Source organism: Fukomys damarensis, unplaced genomic scaffold (genome assembly GCF_012274545.1).
Source record: "Fukomys damarensis isolate Sample0158 unplaced genomic scaffold, DMR_v1.0_HiC HiC_scaffold_28, whole genome shotgun sequence".
In the NCBI taxonomy this organism is placed as follows: Eukaryota; Metazoa; Chordata; class Mammalia; order Rodentia; family Bathyergidae; genus Fukomys; species Fukomys damarensis.
In genome coordinates, this window is record NW_022900940.1 from 37,557,994 (window position 1) to 37,563,665 (window position 5,672).

Genomic DNA, 5,672 nt, shown 5'->3' on the forward strand with positions numbered 1-5,672 from the left:
ATGACACCAACAGCATTGGAGCCGAGATTGCTGGCTGGGTGCCTCCCTCGTGCCCCGCAACCCGGCAACCTTGGGGGTTCCGACAGAAGCGGGGAGACGGCTCGCGACCTGCCACCAGGCTTCACTTACCAAAGTCCTGGGAGACTGAGAGTGGGAGTAGAAAGACATCCTATACTTTTTTTTTTGAGCCCAGGCTGGCCTCAGCTCATGGCCATCCTCCTGCCTCAGCCTCCCAAGTGCTGGATTACAGGCCTGCGCTGCCACGCCTGGCTAGTATTTTGGGGGGTACAGGGAATCGAACTGGGGTCCTTGAGCTTGTGGAGCAGGCAGCCGCACCACTGAGCTAAATCCTGGCCCTGATACTTGTAATTAAGGATCAAGAACCTGATTAGGTTCTTGCTAGTTTGGGGAGTATATGTGCATTTCATCAACAGCTTATTTTAAATTAATTTTACCTGTTTGATTTTCAGTTTCACTCCTACAGGGAGAAGTAGCAACAGTTTCTTACTACTGTGTGCCAAGCTGAGTGCTGCACAGTGAGGTCAGAGAGAAAGGTCATCAAGGATGGTGAGGGGAGCCTGGAATCCTGATTCGACATGCCCAAGCCTGCTCGTGGTGGGTGAAATCGGTGAGGTTTCCCCGGGCCCTCTGGGCAGCTGTACAACCTGCTCACTGAGGTGTCAGGAAACCATGGTCCTCGGAGGTCATGTGGAGGCCTGGCCTCCTCCTTTTAGCTGAGCTTCTAGGACAGCCAAGCCCATCCCCAAAACATTCTGAGAAATCTGGATAAAAAGAGAAGATGAAGAGGATCAATAGCAAAAACCAGACTGAGAATGACATTTTTAAATGCAGATTTATTGTCTTAATTTCCTGACCAGATTTGACCTTTGGGTGTGTGCAGTTCCCCTCCACCTCTACACATGCTTAGGCCCTTTGTGGAGTCCCTGAGAGCTGTGGTTCGAGCCACGTTCTTGGTGGACACGAATGCTTTTCCTGTGTACTCCCTCCTCTGGTGGAAAAGCTGACGCAGTCGTGCAGCAGGTTTTGAGCGGCAGTCAGCAGGTTCAGTCTGCAGTGAGCTGAGGAGAGGGGCATCCGTGGGAGGATGTGGGGCCAGGAAGGGAGCAGGAGTGTAGCTTTGCCTGCCCTGTCATCAACTCAGATGGGGACTGGAGTAAAACCCAGAGAAACTCTCCTCACTCACAGGCCCTCCTACTGCTCTTTCCTGGCATTCAACTCCCCAACAAAGCGAGAACAGCAAATGACAAGGACATGGGAACTCGGTCCACCCGGCTAAGCGGAGCAGCAGCTAAGAGGGCAATGAGATGTCGAGCTTCTGGCAATTTTCGATATGTGTCATTCAGCAATTCCCAGTTTTAGGAATGTATCCTAAGAACACACTCAAATAAATGTGTTAAATAAATATATGGGGTATTTAAAAATCTCTAGTGTAAAAGAAGTCCCTCCATGTGGAGTTGGCAAGTAAGTTATGGCGCATACAGAGCAGGAAGGCACACAGGGTAAGGAATCTCAAGACGGTATAGGGGTTTTCCTTGGTCTTTCACCAGCACCCATGCGGCCCTGGCCATTTCTCAGCCTGGAGCACCCTGGGCCTCTGAGGACCTCCCCTGCGTGTTAGAGGGTTCGGAATGAGCTGGAGAGGCCCCGTGTGTCTGTCTGCAGGGTGTGAACAGAGCCCTGAACCAACCCGAGACAGACTCTGGCTGCCGGCCTCTGTGGACCTGGCTCTTCTGCCTGAGCAGTTGGTGTGTTATCCCCCCCGCCGGGTCTGTCAGAATTTCTGAAAACCCCAGCATCAAGGTGGAATACAGAACATTTCTACCTAGCAGTGCACACGGACGGGAAGGCCCAGCACCCGAGCCTTGTGATGGATGGCGTTTGGGGAGCCCCACCCTATCCCCCTATCTCTGGGAGTGATGCTGGGTTCCAGGTGGCATCCAGCCTCCGAGGTCAGACAGGGCTGGCTCTGTCCCCCCTCCCCAGTTCCTGGAGGAGCCAAACCCTAGGACTTCTGCCTGCATTACTTTTTCTCTCCTAGGAGAAAGCGGGGGCCACCTGGCCTGTCTGGAGAGTTTAAGCAGAAAGATGTGGCAGCTTGTCTGGGGCCACCAGGAAAAGAGCTGGAATCCTGTGCTAACAGGAGAGTGGCTCAGGCCTGGGGACAAGAAGAGGTGAGTCTGCGTCTGGCAAGGGATTATGCAGAGGAGGCTGCTTTGTTGGAGGGACACAGTGGCAGCGTTGTAGGCAGCTAACTTAATTAGATATCTTGTAGGCGGTTCGACAAGGCCGCCCTGGAGGAGTCAATACAGAAGAAGACTGAGACACTTTCAAGGAAGGGCAGCATTCTAAAAAAGGAAAAAGTATTACACCCACCTTGTTCTCCTAGAGGTGAACAGCGGCAATTGATACGCTAAATAGGCATCAGTGCCCTTGGGTGGGGACGAAACCTCCCTAGCCCTTTCCTTCCTGGAAGTCTCGTTCCTTCCTTGTGTTTGCTGTGTGACTCGCTTCCCCATGTGACCCCCCTTCAGTCAGCATTACCTGTAATCTTATTGGTTGGCCATGGTTTTGTCCACCTTGTCCTTGCCTCACCTCTTGGCTTTGCTAAATAAAACCCTTTTGAGAAGTGGGCTGGGCGGGTAACCCACTATGGGGTTGCCCTTCTGTCCCTTAGATAGAAGCTATCTTTCAATAAATTTTTCCTACTCTTAACTTCTGCTGTTCCTAGAATCTATACTTCGGTTTTGGAAAATGTGAACTTGGAGTTTAGATATCTAGCAGGTTAGGAGTTATATTTCCCTTATTTGGATTCCTTGGTGCCCTGTATCAATGGTTTCCAGGGTTTGCTGAGACAACACTATTGCAGACGGCTAAGTTAGTTAGAAATTCTCGTAAGGTAGTTAGACAAAGCAGTGCCCTCAGCATAGAAAGACCTTCACTGGTTAGCATTATAAAAAGAAAAGAAATACTACTTCCCCTAGAGATGAATAGCAGCGATTGATATTCTAAATAGACATCAGTCTCCCTAGCCCATTTCCTTTCTGGAAATTCCTGGTACGTGACTTGTTTTCCCATTGGATCGCCATTTAATCCATATGACCTGGGTGACTGTACTTGTAATCTCATGGGCCGGTCATGATTTTGTCCCACCTCATGCCCACCTTGTAATTTTCCACTGGGTCTAATAGTTTTGTCTCACTTTGAACCCTCCTCACTTCATGGCTTTGCTCTATAGAACGCCTTTAAAAAGCGGGCTGGGCGGGTAACCCACTTTCTGGTCACCCTGTAGACAGAAGGTATCTGTCGATAAATTCTTCCTACTCTTAACCTCCGTTCCTAGCATTCATCCTTCAATTTTAGAGACCACTAACTTGAATTTTGGATGTCTGTCAGGTTGGGAATTATATTTCCCCTATTTGGATTATTTTTGTGTATTTGGATGACTTGCCGTCTATCATTTTTTTTGGATTAGTTGGTCCCCTATGTCAAAACCACCAAGATTGGGTCAAAGTGGGTGGTGAAGGCAGAGTAAGAGGAGGTGATATGGGAGAGAAGATGATCGTGGATTTTATTCCAAATGACTTGAGTAAAAGCCATCACAAGGGCCAGGGATTTAGCTCAGTGGAGGCAGGTGGATCCGCTGCCTGCCTCGAAAGCTCAAGGTCCCGAGTTCCATCCCTGGTACCCCTCCCCGCGAAAAGCCATCACAGAAAGTATTTAATCAGAAATCGGTGTCTGCTGTACATTTCTAGGTCTCATTGGGTCCAGAGTAGGGAGATACATTGCAGTAGAAGTGGAAGCACAGACAGCCCTGAGGAAGCTATTGCCAATGAGAACCCAGGGGCCTAGCACGGAGGGGTGGGTACACAGAGCTGAGGGGAAAAGCAGCGTAACTTTAGCCACTCTGGTTCCTGGGCCTCACATTTCACAAGGGCAAGCCTGACAAGTACAATTTTATTTTTTGACTTTATACATTTATTATTTATCTCAGCTTTGTTATTTTTTGGAGACATGGTCTCACTTTATAGTGCAGGCTGGCCTTCAATTCACTATGTAGCCCAGGCTGGCCTTATGGCAATTCTCCTGCCTCAGCCTCCAGAGTGTTGGAACTACAGGCATGTGCCACCACCCCTAGCCTGTTTTTCTTCCTTTCTTTTCTGTTTTGGGTACTGGGGATCGAACTCGGGACCTTGCGCTCGTGGGGCAGGCGGCAGAAACATTGAGCTAAATAAATCCCCAGCCCGCCTGGTTTTGATTTTTGAGACAGTGTCTTGCAAAGTAGTTCAGGCTGGCCTTGAACTATGTAGCCCAGGTTGGCCCCGAACTGAGGTAGAAGAAATAAAGCTTAGGTAGAAAGGAAACAAGGAAATAGAAATTTTAAAAATTATACTTCAAAGAAAAACCTGCAGCTTCAGAACACAAGCCCAGTTTGCTTATTATTATTATTATTTTTAATTTGTCCACTGCAAACCTGGGCGACTCCTTTTCAGCTGTAAACAGGTCTGCCCATACCCTCTTACTTGCAAATGGTCCTCTTTCCTGTAATGGGACTAACTTTTTGGGTGGAATTCCAATAGGAGTAGACCATTATTTCTCCAGGGGTGGGCCATCCTCTCCGACTGGATAAGACCATAGATCTTTGAATTCTAGACTTCCACCTTTCCCAACATAAGATCCCCAGCTCCCAGCTGTACTGTGCCTCATTTCTTTGAGCACTCACTCTGCTCTGTAGCGTGTCTTATGTCTACTTCTAACAAATCCTTCTCATGCCTCTTTTACTGACAAGTCCTGAAAATTATTTTGCTTTGCCAAGAGTCAGGGAACTTGACACTTATTTTAAAGGGGTGGGTTAAATTCCTCATTTTAGCCTCCCGGACCCTCAGTCCCAGCCTGTGACAGAACTCCTAAGTAATCCTCCTGCCTCAGCCTCTCTGGTGCTGCAGATTATGGGCAAATACTACCATGCCCCACCTTATTTCTTAATTTATTTTGTTTGTGGTGCTGGGGATCGAGCCCAGGCTTGCTAGGCAAGTGCTGTGCCACTGAGTTATACCCCCACCCCTATTCCAGGGTTTAATGTGTTTTTTTTTTCTTTCTTTTTATTGAGTTTATTGGTACAATCTATGTATACGATACAGTTACATTCATCATTGGGATCCTGTACCTTTACATAATAGGTCTTGATTCTCATTTTTCCCCTTGTCCCTGCCCTCCCTTCACCCCCTCCTCCCCTCCCCATTTACAAACACTTTATTTCCATTTTTTCAGTTTCTCATACTTTTTTCCTCTCCCTTCTTACCTTTCCCCCACCCTTCCCACTTTCCCTGCACCTTTAGCCCTTTACTTCCTATTTCACATTATTAATTATCTCATTAGGATCCTGTGTACTATTATAGTTTTTCACACCAAAGAAACTATTCGGTATTTCAGTTAAGGAAATCTCTGTATGAACATTAAAAATAGGGAATCCTAAAATAAAACTAAAAAGGAAAGTAAAAGAGAAAAGGCAATGATGTAACATCAAAATAATCCTTAATTCTGGAGATGAAAATGGTCCCTGAACATATTTAAATTGCTTCTCGCTCTTATAGTCTTATCTTATTCTTTTTTTCATTATTTAGAGAATACTTTATTAGTTTCTGTAATCAAAC

General features: G+C 47.2%; 1 protein-coding gene across 1 annotated transcript in view; it reads left to right on the forward strand.

Annotated features, from left to right (window-relative positions):
* The first annotated feature begins 2,059 nt into the window (after window positions 1-2,059).
* The window catches only part of Il17rd (interleukin 17 receptor D), a 73,256-nt gene continuing 69,643 nt past the window's right edge, over window positions 2,060-5,672 (forward strand). Inside the window, exon 1 of the mRNA XM_033757002.1 lies at window positions 2,060-2,192. The gene's annotated coding sequence lies outside the window, so the exon portion shown is untranslated. The remainder of the gene's footprint in view (window positions 2,193-5,672) is intronic.